Genomic DNA, 24066 nt, shown 5'->3' with positions numbered 1-24066 from the left:
GGGTTGACCGCGTGCAACACAAACACACTACCTATCGTGCTACCACTCCAGCCCCACTTAACTGCTTCCGTAAGCACTGGCTCTGTAGTGTAATTCTTTCGGCATCTTGGGGACTTTTACACTGAGAATTTGGGTGTCAGAGGAAAAAGAGTAGAAAGAATGGTAGAAGTCCCACTTAAGATGACAATGATGGTTTTCAAATGGACGAAATACATCAGCAACTAACAAAAAGTCTGAAAATAATGCTAGAAGTCAAAACAGAGTATGTCTAAAGTAAAAGCAACAAATTGGGTCATACTTGAACATCCTACCACTGCTTAAAATGAAAAGTTATAAAAAGCATTCTTTAGATTGGGGAAGTAAACAGTAAAAATCTTCAAAGAAGTCACACTAAGGGCTGGAGAGATAGAACAGGGATTAAGGGACTCGTCCTGCCAGTTCAACCCCCTGGCACCACAGATGCCCAGGCTGAGCACGGACCAGGAATAAGCCCTGGACATAGCTAGCTGTAACTCGCCAAAAAAAAAAACCACCAAAGATTTTTTAAAAAGTCATGCTGAAATGGAGAACTGACTATTTACCATAAAAACGGAGACCAGAAGACAACAAAATAGCATCTTTGGTTGAAATAAAATAGCTGCCAACCCTAAGCTCATATTCACCGAAGTACTGATGTAATGCTTCCCAGCAGGCAATGACAACTTATCCTCAATTTTATTCCAGGCGGAGGGTGTGCACATAAAGCACAAGGGCCAGGTATGGAGGAGAGAAAAATAGTGACGGAAAAGATAACGCTGCTTGGGTAAATCTAAAGAAAAATTGACTGTAAAAATATCTATTAATGTCCACAGGGCTCGAAAGATGATATAGAAAGAAATGCACGACAATGATAGAAATAAGGAGTGATAAATGGAAGTCTTGGGACATAAATAGTCATGTATATTAAACTGTTAATTCAAGAATTAATATTTAACATCCATCAATCCCGTGGTAGAAGAGTGAAAGAATGCACAAATAAGAGAATGAGAAAAACACTAGCACTTTATACAAAGAAGGTGGATAAAAGAGAAAGATGAATTTAGGAGAGGATGAAAAAAGTGAAATTGAATGGCAAAAGTATGCCAAAAGAATAACTACCCCTAAGAAAAATAAAGCTTCTCTTCCTGATAATACAGTAATAAGCAACTACAGCATGTTTCCTAGAAATATACACCTTGAGTATGAGGGCACGAGAGATTCGAAGTGGAACAAACTGTCAGATGCTCTAAGGTGCAAATAAACACTAGAGTAATGAAGCTGACAGCACTAGCATTAAACCAGCTGATACCAATAATGTTGATAAAAGAGTATCACTGGGGATAAAGGAACATTAATAGAATATGCATTTCTTTAAGAATTTTTTGCAGCGACTGACATAAGTAGAACCACTGAGGATGACACTTATTAATTAATCTCACATGGGTTAGTTTAGGATTGGCTTAGCTGGCCCTGGGCTTCATGGTCTCAGCCTGCTATTGAGATATTGGCTGGATTATAGCTCCATGTCATCAGTGAGACAAATGAAGAAAAATTACCTTTGTTTTTGTCAGTCTGGCAGTGCTATTTCACTGAGTTAGAGTTTCTGGGATGATGGGCACTTTCTTTCAAAAAGATGTATGAAGTTAGGGTCTTCCGAGAAACAGAACCAATAGAATTTGTCCCTTTGTTCATCAATTTGCTTGAGCGGACACCAGTAACGTCTCCATTGTGAGACTTGTTACTCTTTTTTGGCATATCAAATATGCCACAGGTAGCTTGCCAGGCTCTGCCGTGTGGGCAGGATACTCTTGGTAGCATGCCGGGCTCTTTGAGAGGGATGGAGGAATCGAATCTGGATCTGCCACTGCAAGGCAAATGCTCTACCTGCTGTGCTATCGCTCCAATCCTTCTATACAGACAGAAATATAACACACTGAATGCATGACCAGTGAAGTAACATTCTAAGGACAAGACATTGTCAGACTAATAGATTATTAGTAGCAATACTTGATGAAAAACAACAAATTAAATCAGACCTCAGATTGAGTTTCAGATTTAGCTGCCAATCTGAAACTCAAATTATAGAACTCACAAATCTTTAGGAGCAGTGGAGAAACAAAAGATTTCACCTGCTCTGGCAGACAGGGACAGAAGTCCTCCTGACAAATCCAAGAGCTCCAATAAACCCTCAAGCCTCAAGTGAGAGACTCAAAACAATGGCTGGAGACAATGGCCCTGGAACAAAAACAATCACTGGAAGAAAACTTTGACCAACTTAAAAATAAACTGATTCAGGGTATCAAAGAGTCCATGTAAGTGGAGCTGAAGGAGGTAAAAAAATACAATAGCAAGTCACAGCAACAGAATTCAACCTGAAGAAGACCACATCAATGATATTGAAGACAAAATATTAGCCACTAACAAAGTGAAAAAAAGAAAAGTAAATGAATAGGAGAGAACGTAAGATTCATTATAGATAATAGCCAGAAAAATAACCTTCGAATCATAGGCATAACAAAAGAATAGGGAAAAGGGAAAGGGCAAGAATGGTTGGTGGAAGAAATAATAATTGAGAACTTTCCTGATAACCTTTAGCGATGTCCCTCTACAGATTCAAGAGGCACAAAGAGAATGACAAAAAAAAAAGCCCTCAAAAAAAGAACCCCAAGACACGTAGTAATAAAAATGGTAAAATCAAAAGACAAAGACAGATAACTCCTTAAAGCAGCAAGAGAGAAGAAAACCCTAAGACATAAAGGAAACAATGTAATATTGCAACAGACCTTTCATATGACATCTTACAAGCCAGAAACGTGTGAAAGGGCATATTCAAAGTGCTGACTGAAAAAGTTCCAGCCTAGAGTCCACTAACCTGCAAAATTATCATTTAGACATGAAGGAGGGATAAGAATCTTTTCAGACAAATAAGAACTGACAGCATTTGCAACAGCTTAACCAAAGTAAGCTTACTAAAACAGAGACTCTTGCAAAAACACCTGGATCATACACACAAACACACATACACACAGAGCACACACACAAATGGCAACACAGCCCTTTATGTCAATAATCTTTCTGAATGTCAATGGATTAATTCCCCTGTAAAAAAGCAGAGAGCAGCTGGGTGGATCAGGAAAGAAAATCCATCCATTTCCTTCCATTTGCTGCTTACAGGAAATGCACCTAAGCTCACAGGATAAATAGACTCAAAGTAAAAAGATGGGGACAAAAAGGAAGACAGGAAAAAGAAAAGCTGGTACAGCTATACTTAGACAAAATTCCTTTCAGTATATAGAAAACAATTAGATACAACAATGGATACTACTTATTGGTCAAGGGACAATGGAACAAGAAATACTGTCATCAACGTATGTATATACACTAAATAAAGGCTCAGCAAAGTTCATAAAGTTCTGCTAAAAAAAAGACCAAAAAACACATTGACAGAAACACCATAGTAGTGGGAGACTTTGACACACCTTTTCCACTAATAGATCAACTAGACAGAACATCAGTAAAGAGGTAAGAGCCCTAAATAAGAAGCTGAAAGAACTGGGGTTGTTGGATATATACACAGGGCTCTGCATCCCTCCAAACAAGAATATACAATCTTCTCTAAAGCAAATGAAACGTTCTCCAGGATAGATCACATATTAGGGCTCAACTCAAACATACATAAATTTGAAAATATAGAAATTGTACAAACTGCCTCCTCAGACCGCATGAACTTAGAAGTTAGCCATAGAAAGAAGTTGGGGAAAGCGTCAAATATTTGAATGCTGAACAAAACACTGCTAAACAATTGGATCAAAGATAAAATGAAGGAATAAATAAAAAGATTCATTGAAACTAACTAGAATAAAGACACAGCTAGCATATTCTATGGTGTATGGAAAAAGCTATATGAAAGGGGAAATCCATACCAGTGCAGGCTTACACTAAGAGGAGAAAGTCCAAATCTACAACCTAAACACATCTCTAAAAACTGGAGAAGTAACGACAAATGAATCCAAAAAGTAGTAGGAGGGAAATGATAAAACTAGAGCAGAAATCAACATAGAAATCAATAAACCAATTCAAAGAATTAATAAAACCAAGAACTGATTCTTCCAAAAAAAATAAATAAATAAGATAGGTCAACCTTGAGCTAGATTCATCAGGTAAAAAAGAGAAAATGTTCATCACCCTCCTCAACCTCAAACTTTATTACAAAGCAGTAACAATTAAAACATCATGGTACTGGAACAAAGGCAGAGCCGTAGACCAATGGAACAGGGTGGAATATCCCTACACACAACCCTAAATGTATGCTTATCTAATCTTTGATAAGGGAGCAAGAGATGTGAAGTGGAGCAAGGAAAGCCTCTTTAACAAATGGTGCTGGCACAACTGGACAACCACATGCAAAAGAATGGGCTTAGACCTCGACCTGACACCATGCACAAAAGTCAGATCAAAATGGATTAATGACCTCAACATCAGACCACAAACCATAGGTACATTGAAGACAAAGTTGGCAAAACCCTCCTTGATATTGAAGCTATAGGTATCTTCAAAGATGACATGCAACTGTCCAACCAAGTGGAAACAGAGATCAACAAATGGGATTACATTAAACTAAAAAGCTTCTGCACTGCAAAAGATACAGTGACCAGAATTCAAAGACTATCTACAGAATGGGAAAGGATATTTACACAATACGCATCAGATAAGTAGTTGATATCATTGGTATATAAAGCAGTAGTTGAACTCTACAAGAAGAAAACATCCAACCCCATCAGAAAATGGGGCAAAGGAATGAACAGAAACTTTCCCAAGGAAGAGATACGAATGGCCAAAAGGCACATGAAAAAGTGCTCTACATCACTAATCATCAGGGAGATGCAGATCAAAACAACCATGAGATACCACCTCACACCACAGAGACTAGCACACATCCAAAAGAACAAAAGCAACGGCTGTTGGAGAGGATGTGGGGAGAACTGGACCCTTCTATACTGCTGGTGGGAATTCCGACTGGTTCAGCCCTTTTGGAAAACAATATGGACAATTCTCAAAAAATTAGATATTGAGCTACCATTTGACCCAGCAATACCACTGCTGGGAATACATCCCAGAGAAGCAAAAAAGTATAGTCGAAATGACATCTGAACTTATATGTTCATGGCAGCACTGTTTACAATAGCCAGAATCTGGAAAAAACCCGAGTGCCCCAGAATAGATGACTGGTTGAAGAAAGTTTGGTACATCTATACAATGGAATATTATGCAGCTGTTAGAAAAAAGGAGGTCATGAATTTTGCATAAGTGGATTGGCATGGAAAGTATCATGCTAAGTGAAATGAGTCAGAAAGAGAGAGACAGACATAGAAAGATTGCACTCATCTTTGGAATATAGAATAGGAGTAGGAGACTAACACCCAAGAATAGAAGAATAGTAGAAATAAGTACCAGGAGGTTGATTCCATGGTTTGGAGGCTGGCCTCACGTACTGGGGAGAGGGCAACTGAGAGAAAGGATCACCAAGTATAATGTGGTTGTAGGCCAAGCGGTGAAGGGTGAGGTGGGCTGAATGTAGACTGAATGTAGACTAGAGACTGAACACTGTGGCCACTCACCACCTCTATTTCGAACCACAACACCTAATTAGAGAGAGAGAACAATAGGGAATACCCTGCCACAGTGGCAGGGTGGGGTGGGGGGAGATGGGATTTGGGAGGGTAGGAGGGATGCTGGGTTTACTGGTGATGGAAAACAGGCACTGGTGAAGGGATAGGCTCTCGAACTTTGTATGAGGGAAACATGAGCACAAAAATGTATAAATCTGTAACTGTACCCTCACGGTGATTCACTAATTAAAAATAAATAAATTTTTTAAATAAATAAATAAATAAATAAAAGAAACTACAACCAAAAAAAAAAAAAGAGAAAATGTTCAAATCAGATCAGAGACGAAAGAGGGGGAAATTACAATGAATCCTTCAGAACAACCTTATGCTCTTTAAGCTGGAGCACTGTGAAGAAATGGACAGATTCTTAGAGTCATGTAATTTTTGTCAGCCAAACAAGGAGAATGGAGAAAACCTAAATAGGCCAATCACAAATAAGGGCACTGAAACAGTAACTAACAGCCTCCCCAAGAACAAAAGCCCCAGTCTAGTTTGGTTTACTGGTAAATTCTATCAAACCTTCAAAGAAGATTTACTGCTTTTACTCCTTAAGCTCTTCCAAGATATTTAAGACACAGGAATCCTTCTTAACACCTTCTATTCAGCTAAGATTACATTAACACCCAAAGCAGAGAGAGACACTTTCAGAAAAGAAAAATCAAACCAATATCCCTGATAAATATCAATGCAAAATTTCTTTAAAAAATTATAGCTTAGAATCAAACAGCATATAAAAAAATTATGCACCCTAATCAAATGGGATTCATCCAAGGTATGCAAGAATGTTTCAATAGATGTAAATCAATTAACATAATACACCATATTAGTAAAAGAAATGATAAAACATATGATCATATCAATTGATTCAGAGAAATCCTTTGACAAGATGCAACGTCCATTATTCAGAAAACCCTCAAAAAAAAGGAGGGGTATCAGGAAACTTCCTCAGCATAATAGAAGCCATCTACAACAAGTCCACAGTCAACATCATCCTTAATGGTGAAAAACTGAAAGAATTCCCTCTGATATCAGGTACTAGGTAAGGACATCCAGTCTCTACTTTCATTCAAAATCCAGGCTACAGCAATCAGGCAAGAAAGACAAATCAGAGTGATCCAAATTGGAAAAGAAAAACTCAAAATATCATTATTTGCAGATTATATGATGATCTATATAGAGATCCTAAAGAGTCCACACACAAGCTCTCAGAAGCATTAAACCAATACAGCAAAGTGGCTGGCTACAAAGTCAATACACAAAAATTGGTTACATTCCTATGTACAATAACAGATTGGAAAAGAAAGCAATCAAGGCCCATTTAAAAGAGAATTTAGAAGCATTAAGGATCTAGGAATCAGCTTAACAAAAGATGTGGGATATCTATACCATGATAATTTAAGATCACTTAAGAAAGAGAACTGAGTGCTGAAAGAAATATAGTGATACACATCATAACCTTTCAGTACCTGTACTGTAAACCACAATGCCTAGGAAGAGAGAGGGATAGAAAGGGAGAGAAAGAGACAGAGACAGAGAAGAAAAATTTCTGCCATAGAGGCAAAAGGTAGGCTGTGTGTGGGGTTGGGTGGAGACAGGGAAACTGGGGACATTGGTTTGGGGAAAGGTACACTGGTGAAGGGACGGATGTTGGAACATTGTATGACTGAAACCAAATCATGAACAACTCTGTAACTGTGTACCTCATTGTGATTCAATCATGGGGGTGGTGAATAAAAAAATAGAAGACCTTAGGAAATAGAGAAATATCCCATGCACAGAGATTGGAAGAATAAATATTATAATGACAATCCTACCTAAGTTATTCTATAGATGCATAGAAATCCCTGTTTAAATTCTGTCTACATTCTCCCAGTGTCTATTACAGTCAAGAATAAAGTTTCTGAGCTACTTTTCCCCCAGTATGCGAGGCTAGCTTCTAAGCTGTGGAGTAATCCTCCTGGTACTTATCTCTACTGTTCTGGGGTGTTAGTCTCCCATTCTGTTACTTTATATTCCACAATGAGTGCAATCTTTCTATGTATTCCTCTCTTTCTGACTCATTTCACTTAACATGGTACTTTCAATGTTGATCCACCTATATGCAAGTAAGGGTGCGAGGAAGGCCCATTCGGGATGGTAGATGCGGGCTGAAAGTAGACTACAGACTGAACATGATGGCCACTTAATACCTCTACTGCAAAACAAAACATCCAAAAGGAGAGAGAGAGCAAAAGCGAATGCCCTGCCACAGAGGTGGGGTAGGGTGGGGGTAGGATGGGGTGAGGGTGGTGGGAGGGATGCTGGGACCATTGGTGGTGGAAAATGGGAACTGGTAAGGTGATAGGCACTCAACCATTGTATGACTGAAATGCAAGCACGAAAGTTTGTAAGTCTGTAACTATACCTCATGGTGATTCACTAATAAAAAATTTAAACAAAAATAAATGTATATAAAAAAGAATAAAGTTTTATATGGAATCAAAAAAGACCACAAATATGCCTATGGAGACATACTGGAAAATAAGAAACTGGAACTTCATTATACAGCTATGCTGATCAAAACTGCATGGTACTAGAGTAAAGATAGGTCCTCTGATCAATGGGTCAGAAATGAATACTCAGTGATAAAACACTGATCTGGAGCAATAGCACAGAGGGTAGGGCATTTTCTTTGCACGCAGCCAACCCAGGTTCTATTCCTCCACCCTACTCTGGGAGCCTGGAAACCTACTGCTCACCCGCACGACAGAGCCTGGCAAGCTACCTGTGGTGTATTCGATATGCCAAAAAAGGTAACAAGTCTCCCAATGGAGACATTACTGGTGCCCACTCGAGCAAATCGATGAGCAACGGGATGACAGTGATGATGACAGTGATGATCATTGAGTTATGGACTAAATGTACGGACAGTTGATTTTTATAAGGGAGCCAAGAACATTAAATGAAAAATAGCCTCCTTACAATGAGGCTTTCATTAGCCTCATAATCCATTCTTTTTTTTGAAGTAAAACAGGTTTTATTTGAAGGGTTTTAAGGTGTGGAGGGAGAGAGGGTGAAAGAGAGAGTAATGAGCTCAAGAGAGAATGAGGCCGTCTCCAAGGGCGGAGAGAGCCCCTACACACATCCCAGCATTAGACACAAAAGCATGAAAGTCCACATCTCAAGAGGGGAGATGTGGGTGACACATGTGCTCAGGCGCCACATGTGCTCGGTCATGTGGGCGCAAGCAGCACATGGGCTCTGGCAGCATTTGCGCCCTCATAATCCATTCTTAGCCCACAAATCAACAAATGGAAAAACTTGATCACTAACTACATGTAAGAAATTAAAGCTGGATCCCTATCTTACACCTTATACTAAAGTCAATTTAAAGTGATCAAAGACCTTGAAATCTGGCCAGAAACTATAAGTACTTTAGGCAAAATATAGGCAGAGCACTTCAGGATTGGAACCTCAAAGGCATCTTTAATGATATGATACCATTGGGAAAGGAAACAAAATTAAAACTTAGGGCCACAGTGATAGTATAACAGGTAAGGCACTTGCCTTGTATGCAACTGACTAAGGTTCAATTCCAGGTATCCCATATGGTCCCCTGATTCCTGTGTGAGGAGCCAGGAGTTATCCCCGAGCCTCCCACCTGCAATAAAAAAAATGGGACTACATAAAATTAAAGAGCTTTCTGCTTGGGAAAATAAATGTAGGCTAAAACTAAAAGACAACTAACTAAATGGGAAAGTATTTGCATTAAACACAACAGATAGATATTTGATATCCAGAATATATAAATACAAATATCAATCAAAAATTATAGATGCTATCAAATGGGTAGAAGAAGTGAGATACTTATCAGAGGAAGACAGGCAAATGGGCAGAAGGCATATGAAAAAATGCTCAGCACCAATTATAATCACAGAAATCCAAACCAAGATGACAGTGAGGTACCATCTCATACAGTGAGAATGGCAAATATCAAAAATAGTAGGAACAATCTGTGTTGGCAGAGATGTTGTGAAAAGGAACTCTCATCCACTGCTGGTGGGGATGCTCTCTGGGATAAGCCCTATGGAAAACAGTATGAAGAGTTTTTAGTAAACTTAGAATTGAACTTCCCGAAACAGCAAATCCACTTTTGGACATCTACACACAGGACATAAAAAACACTCTTGCAAAAGGGCATGTGCAATCATTATTCTTTGCCTCACTCAGTACAATAACTAAGATATTGATTCAACTTAGCCATCCAATGACAGATGAATGGACTATGAAGATGCGGCATATATGCACAATGGAATAGTATTCACCTGTAAGGAATAATGAAATCATGCACTGTGGTTGGAACTGATAGATATCAGAATTCTATAATACTGATATCAGTATTCTGGGCTGGAGCGATAGTACAGCAGATAGGGCATTTGCCTTGCATGCCGCTGACCTGAGTTTGATTCCTCTGCCCCTCTCGAAGAGCCCGGCAAGCTACTGAGAGTATCTTTCCCTCATGGCAGAGGCTGGCAAGCTACCCGTGGCGTATTTGATATGCCAAAAACAGTAACAAGTCTCAAGATGGAGATTTTACTGGTGCCAGCTCGAGCAAATCGATGAGCGACAGGATGACCATGACCGTGACCGTGATCAGTATTCTATCAGAATACTGGATGAGGGAATGTGCTGTAGTTAAGGGGATGCCTGGATCACCTTTGACCCCACTGTTAGAGAGAAGTACAGAGAAGAAAGCAGCCAAGAGTGGAAGAGAATGGCATGTAATGAGTGAACAGGCATCAGGGTTTCAGTTAAACTGGAGAAATGGGTGAGTGGTAGAGCCATATATCCAAAACACAAACTCAACAATATTGAAAACATGAGATCTAAGTTGCAACCACTGGAATTTTGTAAATGTGCCTGTACAGTTGATAGGCAGGGATGGGGCAGGGTTTTGAGTTGGGGAGGGAATATGGGGACACTGGGGTGGGAACTAGACATAGATGGTGTGGTTGGTGTTGAAATATTGTAGCACTGTAGCACTGTCGTCCCTTTGTTCATCAATTTGCTCAAGCGGGCACCAGTAATGTCTCCATTGTGACTTGTCGTTACTGTGTTTGGCATATCAAATACACCACATAGGTAGCTTGCCAGGCTCTGCCATGCAGGCAGGATACTCTCAGTAGATTGCCAGGCTCTCTGAGAGGGATGGAGGAATCAAACCCGGGTCAGCCGCGTGCAAGGCAAACACTCTACCCACTGTGCTCATCATCATCATCATCATCATCATCATCATCATCACCATCATCCCGTTGATTGTCGATTTTCTTGAGTGGTCTCAGTAACGTCTCTATTCGTCCTAGCCCTGAGATTTTAGAAGCCTCTCTTTACTTGTTCTTTCCAATGGTGCCGCATTTGCTATGGCTCTTAAAACTCAACTATCAAAAATTTATATATCACAATTCTTAAAGAAAGAAAAAACTACCAAAAGGGATCAAAATTATGCATTTAACCTATGCTGAAATATTGTATTTAAGGCATATGGGATAAATGCAATTTTTTGAGAAGGACAATTATTTCGGTAAATGTGTACATTAATGGAGGAAAACCTGGACATGAATTTTATCAATTTTCAACATAAGGTCTTATAAAAAGAACAGCAAATGAGTCCATATACCAAGTAAGGAAGGGTATAGCAATAGTAAAAGATAGGTATAAATAGTAGTGCACTGAAGAATATTAATAGAAATCAAATTGTTTTCATGAAAATTAATAGCAAAGTTTATGGCATTCTAGCAAAGACGACTAAGAAAAAAAATCACATGTAAATACAAATTACACACAAAAGTGTACTTAATAAAGTGTTTGGCATCCTTAGGAGTATAAAGCAAATAGCACTTGAGAGATGCCAAAGGCATCTTGTAGTGCTAATAATATCCTCTTTCCTAATCTTCAAAGCTGTGTTTACTTGATTTAAAACCATCTCGAAGGCCGCATTGGTGGTTCAAAGGTAAATCCTAGGCCTTTTATGCATGAGAATTGAGTTCCATCAAGCCACAGAGCCATAAATAAGTAAATAAATAAATAACACTCATTGAATCAGACATTTTCTACAATCCTCTGCATTTATTCTTTACTATAAAAATGAAGTAAAATATCTGAAGATACTTTGAAAAGTTAACAGGTATGATCAACCAATTATTTTCAAATTTCTTGATTGAGTACATTTAAACTTGAAAGAAAAAGAAAAGGAAATGTTTAGAAACATTTCAAATCGCTCCCTCTGTGAGATAGTAGTTTTTAAATAACTAAACTGGAAATTCAGATCTGTTTCCTATACATCCCACTCTGATAAATGCCATCAGGGCATTTGAGAGTTAAATTTGACCAAGGTACTTTAAATGAGTATCTGTGTCAAAGAATTAAAAATAAAAACAGCCAAAAAGTGCTGTTGCTGGGTCATATCATAGTTTGATCCTATTTTGGGGTAGATGGCCACTGCTTTCCATAAAGCTGAACGACATTCTCACCAACAGTGGGTGAGAATTCTTTCTCACCACAGCCCATCAACTCTGTTGCTAGTTTCAAAACACCACAGAAAGTTAATTTAAAAAGAATATATGTATGTTCATCATCACAGTACATTAGCCAAGATTTGGTACAATCCAAATGCCCAGCTACAGATGAATGGATCAAAAAACTGAGGTGTGTGTGTGTGTGTGTGTGTGTGTGTGTGTGCGTGAGCGCGCGTGTGTATAATATGGTATATACATAAGTACATATGTACATATGTTTTGGCAAATATATGTAGATAGATAGATAGATAGATAGACAGATCGATGATAGATAGACAGATAGATGATAGATAGACAGATAGATGATAGATAGATAGATAGATAGATAGATAGATAGATAGATAGATGATAGATAGATAGATAGATAGATAGATAGATAGATAGATAGATAGATAGATAGAAGATTATCTGGCACTAGCAGGAGGTGGCTTATGGGTGTAATAATCTCCTCATTGGCCACTGTCCAAAACTCATGGCTGCTTCTCCCAGAAGGGAGCATAAAATGAGGCCCCCATAACCATGCCAGCAGACTCCACACCAGGCTATTTCATTCGGGACGCCCCAGAAGGTGCCGGGTAAGAGCCCTCCCCACCCCAAGGGACCCAGCCCTGGCAGCTGACCTCCACAACCCAACTGCCGCCATGCTCCAGGCTGCTTGAGCTGAGCCTCAGGCATGAGTGAACATATTCCTAAAGGGAGGAGGAGCGGGACGAGGGAGGAGAGAGGGAGGGTTGGGGTCACTGGTGAGGGTATGGTGCTAAAATCATGTTCCTAAGAAACCATTATTAATAGCATTTAAGCCACACAATCTCAATAAAAACACAAAAATTATAAAAAAAATAAATTCACCAAAAATAGAAAACAAAAGAAAATGGACATTTTCTACTACATTTCTTCTGTTAATAGAGTAACACTTAAAAAGTAAAATGGTCAGAGCTGGAGTGATAGCACAGCAGGTGGGGTGTTTGCCTTCCATGAGGCAAACAACCAGCTTCAATCCCTGTACCCCGTATGTTGTCCAGAGCCTGCCAGGAGTGATCCTTGAGTAATGAGCCAAGTGTAAGCCCCGAACACTGCTGGTTGTGTGGCTCCACTACCCTCAAAGAGTAAAACGGTCAAGGGAATATAAGACAAACTCAAGTACAAAATTTAAAATTTGATGGTAAAGTCTAAATGTTCACAGTAGGGGGGGAAAAGTTGATTGAATTAAAATGAGGATGAATTAATTTTTCAAAACCCACTCTAGAAAAAGTGGGAAGAGTGAAAATGAAGCTACCTGCACAGAAATAAGTAGTTACTTTCAGCACTGACTGCTTGTAAGGATATTAAGAAATGTTATTAACCTAGAATTTCATTCTCAGGCACATTGGCAGTCAATTGTAAGGATGAGATAAATATATCTACAGAAATTCAATATTTAGAAAGCTTAACCTTTGAAAATAACAGTTAAGCCTGTAGTGGGAAGAATCCTATGAAGAGCAAGAGATTTAAAGTACCCCATTTACAAAGCCTATATTTCTGCTTCCAGGTCATTATCTTAAGAGACAATGGAAGAAATGACCGGTCCAAATGTTAAAAGAAAACCTAAATGCTACGAACTTTTCTCTTAACACATGGCTGGATAAAGAAGCTATGGTACGGATATGCAACACAATACTATTCAGCTGTAAGAAAAGATGAAATCGTGCAATTTGCTGCTCCATGAATGGATCTGGAAAGTACCATGCCGAGTGAACTTAGTCAGGAAGAAAGGAAGAGACATGATAATTTCTCTCATATGGGGGGACATGCGGATATAAAGAATCATGGTAGGAGAATCATAGGTGCTCAAAGGAATCAGAAACGGGGAGAACTGCTCTCCAGTAGGAAGTTTCCCATGGGTGTAAGGAGGGGGTGCAGGGGACTGTGGGGGGCAGGAGAACACTGGGACAGTGGTGGAGAGAAGTGGTCACTCTGGTCACTCTTGTGGCGGGGCTGAAGCATGTTATGTGTGAAACAGTAATAGCAAACCAGAGTCTAAAGTAAATTCAGACGTAGAAAAACGGAAGCCCAGAAGGGGACCACAGAAGAGAAAGATAAATGTTCATGAGGCTGACGTGTTTGATTAGGTCATTATTTCTTTGGCAGCAAAATTAAGGGACACTAACTGGAGGCCAGCGTTAAAGGCAAAGCACAGAAACAAAACGTCAAATGAAATCAGAAGCCCCAGCACAAACCCAACTAAACTCTTCTGTAAGGAAATACAGAAATGAACGTCACCCTTGATTAGGGTTATCTGGGCCAGATTGCATTTCGGTTACTTTCTGTTGTTGTCTTCTTGTTTGTTTGTTTGGAGGATTCACACCCAGAGATGCTCAGGGGTTGCTCCTAGCTCTGCAGTAAAGAATTATTCCTGGCAATGCTTAGTGGACCTTATGGGGATGCCAGGGATGGGTGGGTCCCACGCAAGGCAAATAAACACCCGCTGCACTGTAACATCACTTGTTTCTACAGGTACTGTTATGCTTGATGTTCTTTTTTTTTTTTTTTTTTTTTACAAAATAGTGATAACTAGCATTGCAAATTTACTTCCATTTTTAGAATCCACTTAGAACAAACCATTAAGTCATTAGAATTACAGAAGAAAAATTGACAAAAATTCTAATTTCTTGGATTTTCAAGTTGAGAACTTGAGAGAACATGTTTAAAACAGACTGTTCAAGAAACAGCTCCAAGGACTGGGAGTGAATAAGAGCTTAGGGCGTAAGACGCAGGGGTGAATCCCCCAACACAGCTTGGCCCCCAACCCTCATCCGACAACACCAAGTATGACCCTAGATTGCCCTGGGGACACCTCTGGGTAGCCCTGGGGTCCATGTGAACCACTGGGTCTAAGAACTGAATCATCACTGGGCCAGTTGATCAAGAATTGCCAGGAAAGAACTCTAGGAACATTATTTGAAAACACACACACACACACACAAATACACACACAAATTCTAATTCTAACTCACTTAGAATATATTAAAATACACTAAAATATATTAAAATGCTATTTATAAAAATAACAATCAAAACTAAAAGCATTAATCATCTGAATAAGAGAATAGAGATAAGAAGAATAGTATAGTAGTATGAACTTTCTCCTTTCTCAGTAGGGAAGTTTAATGTATTGAAAAATGCAGAGGAATTGTGAACAGAAAGCTTCTATTTATTTTTATGGCCACGTGATCATTAGAGGGCTTCAAACTAATTCTGAGGACTGAAATGAACTTGGGGAGAATATAAAACATCCACTTTTGTAACCTTTTGTCTTGTTTTGATCTCATAACTTTGGTCTCCAAAATGAATCAAGAAAAACAAATAAGTAATGAAATTCTACATTTTTATTTACTTTTTTCCTACCTGGTGTTTACATCTTCTCTGAGATCCGCTAAATGCTTGTATAGCACTAATTAGTGCTCGGAAACTGAATTCAACCCCAGGCAGACACAAAATCTTATTCTCTCATTATGTCTCTCTACAGATATATTTTTTACTCTGGCCATCTAGAGGTGAACTCTCCCTTCACCTTTTATTATTGGTGCTAGATTCTTTCTCATTAGTCCTTTTTTAAAAAAAATAAAAAAACTATCTTGAGGATACTTACAACGCACTGACACCTTTAGCTATAATAACTCACTGACACCGCGGACATCTTTGAGGAAAGTTGTTTTTTATACTTTACTGAGGCAGGGAAGTCTGTAAATTATTTAAAGACATCTCCAAGTAGAGAGGCCAGGATTTGAATCCTGGGGGACTGATTCTAGCTCTTCACTATTCCGTGACTTTTCTTGACTTCAGCAAAAATCTTAATGTCACTGTTGGTGCCTAAAACCATTCCAAATCCCACCCATTTGTCAGTCTTCGCTATGCTGATGTTTTGAACATTCACTCTTCTCCTCCTGGAGTCCTTTTTGATTTGCCACAACCAAATGACACTCTTGATATGTTTTAGTCTTTTAGTTTTTGATTGTTTGAGGGCTACATTCAGCAGTGCTCAGGATTGACTCCTGGCTCTGTGCTCAGGGATCACTCCTGGTAGGGCTCAGTGAGCCCCATGGGTCGCCGAGTTCCAACCAGGATAGCTCATGTGCCTTATCTCTGTATTATCGCTTCATCCTATCTTGATATTTTTAATTGCCTTGGATCCATGTTGCTAATGTCTTTTCCATGTTTAACTTTAAACTTCCCCAATCCTGTCTTTTAATTTTTTTCTAATATTCATATTTTGCACATGAGGTCGTCTTTCCTTCTAGCCACAGAAAGACTTAAATACATTGACATATAATTTTGTTTGCAATCTGAGGGAGTTCACAGAATCCCTTTTGTCCACCTACAGACCTCAGTTTAAAATTCCATGAACCACAACCATTCTGAAAGCAAATATTTGCCAGCATTCTTTTTAGCATCCTTTAGCTCAAAACACTGAGTGCTGGTTATTGCTTTGTATTAAAAGAATCCATTTCTCTTTAACTGCACAATAGGCTTTATAATATCTAGTTAATGGACAGAAACTGCATGTTGGCGCTATCTAAGGGCAAAGCACATTAGAAACACATTGGATGATGTAAATGGCCTTGTAGATCTCAATAAAGAAAGAACAGGAAGAGAGAATGGCGCATGCCAAGTACTTAGGTGGTAATTCTAAATTCTAAACACCACATTCTCCCATATTTGGGAACTTATGCCTCATTAATCTAAGTAGCCTTGGAAAGGCTACATAAGATGGTCTGACAATTACTAACAGAAAGAAAAAGAGAAAGAAAGATAGAAGGAAGGTAGAAAGAAAGAAAGAAAGAAAGAAAGAAAGAAAGAAAGAAAGAAAGAAAGAAAGAAAGAAAGAAAGAAAGAAAGAGAGAGAGAGAGAGAAGGAAGGAAGGAAGGAAGGAAGGAAGGAAGGAAGGAAGGAAGGAAGGAAGGAAGGAAGGAAGGAAGGAAGGAAGGAAGGAAGGAAGGGGGGGAGGGAGGGAGGGAGGGAAAGAAAGAAAGAAAGAAAGAAAGAAAGAAAGAAAGAAAGAAAGAAAGAAAGAAAGAAAGAAAGAAAGAAAGAAAGAAAGAAAGAAAGAAAGAAAGAAAGAAAGAAAGAAAGAGAGAAAGAAAGAGAGAGAGAAAGAGAGAAAGAGAGAGAAAGAAAGAAAGAAAGAAAGGAAGGAAGGAAGGAAGGAAGGAAGGAAGGAAGGAAGGAAGGAAGGAAGGAAGAAAACTTGGAAACATGCTGATGAGGTTTAGAAGTGACACTGAACCTTTTTTTCCTTCCTCAGAAACTTTGGAAAATTAGAATAAAGCTACCTGTGTATTTATTCTACCAGGCGACTAGAGACCCCCGCCTCTGCCTCTCTCTCTCTCTCTCTCTCTCTCTCTCTCTCTCTCTCTCTCTCTCTCTCTCTCTCTCTCTCTCTCTCTCTCTCTCTCTCATCACCTTCATCACCTGCGTTCGGTGGCCACTCGCCCACCTGGGACTGCTGACACCATGGGCGGATGGAGAAGGAAACGAGGGCCAGACTGGTTGGTGGTCAGTTGCCATTTATTCCGTTCTCCCCACAAGCCTGTTCAGTCTCACTAAACTCCCCGTTCTAGTCTCACACTGGCCCTCATTCCGTCTCCTCCGGTCTCTCCCGCTCCTCTCTCTGCACTCCAACTCACAGCCTGGTCTCTCATCTCCCACCAACTCCCCAGCAGTGGGGGTAGCACAATCAACATATCAAAAGCTCCTGCTGATCAGGGATCAGGCTCTGGGGTGGAAATACCACCTCAGGGTTTTTACTCCTTTCCTTAGTCCAATAACTTAATTAACATCTTAATTCTGTATCTGTATCACTGTCATCCCATTGCTCATCGATTTGCTCGAGCGGGCACCAGTAACATCTCTATTCTGAGACCTGCTGTTACTGTTTTTGGCATATCGAATATGCCACGGGTAGCTTAACAGGCTCTGCCATGCTGGCGGGATACTCTCAGTAGCTTGCCAGGCTGTCCGAGAGAGGGGTGGAGGAATCAAACCTGGGTCAGCCGCATGCAAGGCTAATGATCTACCTGCTGTGCTATCTTACTTATATTAGTTCTTTTGTATGGACACAGTAAAGGATACATTAAGCTTGTAGGGTGGCTTTCCTGGGGACATCTCCCTATAGATCTCAGACTACAGTGCTCAGGCCAGATTAATCTTTCCTAACCCTAGGAGGGTCCGAATCTAGCTGTTACTGTTTGGATCATTACAGTACTTGTCCATGACCATGCTCTTAACTTATAGTTAAGTATTATGGCACTTTGGCCTGGCCCATTTCGATGCCAAGGTAGCTCACATCTTGCCTTGGGTCCATCCAGTCCCTCGTCGGGACCCTGCTTTTGGGGTGCTAGGAAGTGAGGGTAACTGAGGCTTAGGTTGAGAGAACAGATGCCAGGGGGTGGATATCATTCGGAGTCAATTAACTCCCAAGTTACAAAAGCATAGCATGAACTGTTTTTCTGTGTCTGTACAAAAAGGACATTGTTCTGCATTAACTATGCAAAGGATTTAAGGAGAAGAGAAGAGCAATATTTAGAAGTTAACAGAGTCTGTCTAGGAGATAAAGGTGATTGACTGGCTGGGAAGTAGAGCACAAAGAAAGAGGTTATAGATAAACACAGAGGAATGGGAGCACTGTGACGGGAATAACCCAATAAACCTAAGTTCCCCGTGGCAAGGCAGAAAGGACAAACCAATGTTATCCTACAGCTACCTACAACTACTTAGCCAGTTGTTCCTTCCCCACCCCCACCCCCACCATGTTGTTACTGGTTGTGTTTGGTTAGACTTTAGAAGAGTACAGAAAAAACACAATGTCCAGAACATTGGGATAAAGTGCATTTTGGAGGGAAATGTTTGTATTTTGTGGCAGGGGATATTGTGGACCACAGGGTGATGGGCGGGGGTTGGGTGGGTCACTTGGAGATCTCTTCTGTGTGTGTAGAGTGTGTGGGTCTATCCTTGCACCTTCCTTTCGAACCCCTTTCAGTTCTGTTTATTACAGAGGCAGGTGGAAAGAAAGGCACCAGTACACTCTTACATTATCACACTGCAAATCTCTATGAAAAAACATAGCAAGTGTCCATGGAAAAATCCACAAGGTGCATTTAACAACTGGCTTTCTCCTCCTCCAACAAACAGTTCCTCCAATAAACTGATCTCCAGGCATTTCTTCTTTCATCCCGGTCCATGATGGAAAAATAAATAGAACATCTTTTGTTTATATATTCCCCAAGGATTTTTCCTTTCTCACTTGATTGTCACACTAGTCCAACGGGGTTAGCAGAAGAGTTTATATTTTTCTTTGAAGAAATAGATTTCAAAATAAAACCTGACCTGGATGAAGTAGTCTAACGAATCATTTCCTCATGAATTCATCATTTAACAATTATTGTAAAATTAGGGCGAGAAAGCTTTGGAAGGGTGTTGCTTGTTTACATGCATCTGGTTTGACTGATTACTGTAGGTAAGCTCTAAGGACCACCAGGTATAGCCCCCTCAAAATAGAACAAAACTGGAAAAGAGAGAGACAGACAGAGACAGAGAAGAAAAGAAATCTATCCAAATATTTTTTCAAACCTATTGTTCATTTCTCTAAAGCAAAGTAATAGAAAAGAAAATTAAATAGCTTGCATGTATATTTTTGGAAAATTATTTTTAGAGACAACAGATGGTTTAGAAAATTAAATTAGAAGTAGCTAAGATACTATAGTAAACATATCTATCTTAAGAAGAATGTAGACAGTTTTTGTTAATCTTATTCCAAGAAATGGAAGCCAGAACCCTACTTCTCAGGAATGATGTAATTCTGAAAGAATTGGAAAAAGCATGATACATAGGTGCTATGATGTTCACCCTTTCTCTCCTTAACTCTGATGACATTCCTAATTGACCCAGCTACTCATCCTCCCAGAACTTAGATTTAACTTTGTGGTCCCTTACAAGGTAGACAAATGCTACTGGTGGGGTGAGTGTTTCAAGAGAAAATCTGTAGGTTTATATAGTGTAACTAATGTATGTTTGTATATATAATCCATTATATATAATCTTTTATATATAATCCACTTCTACCCTCTTGGGAAGAAAAAATATCCTGTCAAGTAAATGTGAATATAAATTTAGTGGGGCTGGAGAAATCAGAGCAGTTAAGGCTTTTGCCCTGTGTGTGGCTGAACCAGATTCAATCTCTGGCACCACAGATGGTCCCTCAGTCCCACAAAGAATGATTGCTAAAGGCGGAGCCAGGACTATGCCCTGAGTACCACTAGGTGTGGCCCCCAAATAAACAAGCACACAAACAAATAACTGGATATGAATGTTGTGAAAGTTAAGAGTATAATGGGCTGAAAAAGGGAATCAGAGAGGAACTGTTTTCTTGAAGTGTGCCTTCTTCATCTGAAGTTCAGTTGGACAAATGTCATCTGAACTTGAGCAGGGGAGACAAGCACAGATCTGCCACCACAGACACCTATTAAGGAGGGGGTTATTTTTTATTTTCCACTATAGATATAAAGATAGCGCATGTGAACAGACAAATGCTCATCAGCATTTCCATTTTCATAGCAAAGCTTCCAACTGCAAATTTGGTGTCAATAACTAAAAACTACAGACACAACCAAGCAAAACAACAGAAAGAGACAGATTTGAGAAGCACCTCTGAGACTTCCCCCACCCAGAGGCACTGGGGAAATATGTAGGGTCATTAGGAGTCAAGGCAATATTTTTACTGGACCAAAGAATGTATAAGACAAGAGAGATGCTATCCAGAAATTTAAAGGACAGGCAGATACGTTCCATAAAGATGATGGAACAAGACTTGTTTTCTTTGATGAAATCTAGTAATATGTTAAAACCTCTGGGATTGAGCAATCTGTGCTACACTGTTCCCACAACACTCTACCCATAATTTGGGAAATCCCCTTAATTAGTCAATCACCAACATTTTGTATAAGACAGTGAGTATCGGAAAGGAAAAGATGGTATAGAATCTTCAAAGTTCCAGAAAACTCGAGGAGCTGGTGACTTGGGATAGGAAGTGGTCTTGTAGATGACCAGCCTGAATTTCATCTCTGGCATCACATATAGTCCCCTAAGAACATCAGAAGCAATTCCTGAGCCAACAAACGAAGAGTAAGCCTTAAAGCACTGGCAGTGGTGGCTCAAAGAGCCAAAACTAGGACAAAAAAACAAGTTTCCAGAACTTTGAGTGGTTTTGATAATTAAAATGTTTTAAAAGTTACTTAAAAGATATAAAAACTGGGGTGTGGGTGAGTAGAGAGTTAGTACAGTGGGTACGTCCCTTGCCTTGTACACAGCTGACCCAGATTTGATCCCTGGCACTCCATATCGTCTACTGACCACCACCAGGTGTGATTCTTGAGTGTGGAACCAGGAAGAACTCCTGAGCATTCCCAGGTGTAACCCCCAAACAAACAGAAAATAGATCACTGTCACTGTCATCCATTGCTCATAGATTTGTTAGAGCGGGCACCAGTAACGTCTCTCATTGTGAGACTTATGGTTACTGTTTTGGGCATATCCAATACGACACAGGGTAGCTTGTCAGGCTCTGTCGTGTGGGCGCGATACTCTCGGTAGCTTGCCGAGCTCTCCGAGAGGGGCGGAGGAATCAAATCCGGGTCAGCCACATGAAAGGCAAACACTCTACCCGCTGTGCTATCTCTCCAGCCCCAGAAAAAAGATATAAAAGAAAAAATTGAATGACAAGTTTTAAGTGGACAGGTATCTCAATGATATTTGTTTTCTTCTCCACCCATATCCCAGAAAAAGCACTAAAGATTGTTCTCGACTGTTGATAAAAACAATGATTAAAAATTAATTACGGGGGAATCTGCTATTAACTGGGAGCTGCGATATGCAATGCAAATTAACACACCATGTTAATGGGAAGTGATTATACACTTTCTCTCCCATTGGTTGTAGAGTAGTATTTGCTTGGAATATTACTTAAGTATAAGATGCTGCCTCCCCCTGTCATGGGAAGATGGATTATTGTAGGATTTACTTGCCTGGCTGGCAAATGACCCGCAGCATTAAAACAGCCCAAGTGCAGAGTTTCAGAATGGCCTCATTGCCTTCACACGTGGGAGTGGTGGACCACAGCAGATATGTTGGTGTCTTTCCCCCAGAATTCTGAGCTATAATTTAAAATGCACACATACAGAGCTGGAGCGATAGTTCAGTAGGTAGGACACTTGCCTTGGTTCGATTCCAGGCACCCTACACGGTTCCTCCAGCCACACCAGAAGGAAGCCCTAAGTATAGCTGGGGTGTGGCCAGAAAACAAAACTACAGCAACACAAGCAAACATGTGCACATTCTTGATAGTGTAAGCAAGAAGGAGTAAGTATAAGCAAGAAGGAGTTTATAAAGCAGGGAAAAGAGAAACAGGGACAACTACAGGAGCATGTAGCATAGCACTGTAGCACTGTCGTCCTGTTGTTCATCGATTTGCTTAGCAGGCACCAGTAACATCTCCACTGCGAGACTTGTTACTCTTTTTGGCATATCGAATATGCCATGGGTAGCTTGCCAGGCTCTGCCGTGCGGGTGGGATACTCTAGGTAGCTTGCCAGACTCTCTGAGAAGAACAGAGGAATCGAACCTGGGTCAACTGCGTGCAAGGCGAACGCCCTACGTGCTGTGCTATCGCTCCAGTCCTATAGGAGCATAGAATTTAAAAAATGGAGTGGTTTGGAAACTTAGGGTAAAATCAAAGAAGCTAAAAACAAGTGTGATGAATCAGGTATTCCACATCAAAAATGCAGTGCCAGTCTTCCTCTATGTCCTCACTTCTAATCCTAGCCAAATTAACAGTTTGGTTTCTCGATGAAACACCCACCTACTTCATTCTTTATCACAGAGATCACTGGATTTGTACAGAAACACAAGGAATGTGACAGATTCTGGTTTCATTTTCAGTAACCTAGAGGAAAATGAGCAAAGGAATTTAAGTAACTTTTTTTTTTCTGCTTTGTATAGGGAAGTATATTATATTTCCCTTCACTTATGATGCCACCTCTAAGTGCTGATTGTTAGAAAAGACTGTATTTCATGCATCCAAACGTTTGTCCCCAAAGCATTACAAGCTACTGGGGGACTGGGCAGAAACTGCAACCCAGACTTGACGTAGATAAAAGAAGGGGGAAATCGTAGGAGTAACAACCCATGGCAATTAAAGAGGAGTTTGGGAAAGAAGACTCCTTTATTGGGGTCCAATTAGGGAGGATGTTCAGAAGAAAGGCCTTGAGAAAGAAGGAAGGGGGTCTGGATGCTGAATCTAATAACTTTCTTTTTTTTATCCAGCTAGTGGAAGATGACTTAGGTTAAGGTAAATACTCTCTCAGGAAGTTCCTTATAAATATTAGAGATAAGTGACAGTAGATGCCATAAATGAGACCTCGGGGGTTACTATGTTTCACTTATTCCCCTCTTTTACCATGTAAGAAATAAAGCTGATTATGTGATTCTCGCCCTGCCTCGATTTTCTCCATCGGCCATCTCTACATGGAATGCAACCAGTATAAATAAGAATCGAGTGAAAAATAGGTCACATAAGACACATAGAAGGATCTCTAGTGTAATATAGTTCAATACATGTTCATATTATTCACTTCACTCTAGGCTACTACAAATACAAATGAAAGGGATTACATTTCTGATGTTTTTACTCCAATTGAATCATGTCTGTGATAAACAAAGTAGAAGTCTTGACAATCTTCACAGCCGTAATCTACAAAAAAACCCGACCTGGTCATTTATCAAGATTAGAAATGAG

The sequence above is a fragment of the Sorex araneus genome, chromosome 4, assembly GCF_027595985.1.
Source record: "Sorex araneus isolate mSorAra2 chromosome 4, mSorAra2.pri, whole genome shotgun sequence".
NCBI classification, from domain to species: domain Eukaryota; kingdom Metazoa; phylum Chordata; class Mammalia; order Eulipotyphla; family Soricidae; genus Sorex; species Sorex araneus.
This window is presented reverse-complemented; position numbering follows the sequence as displayed.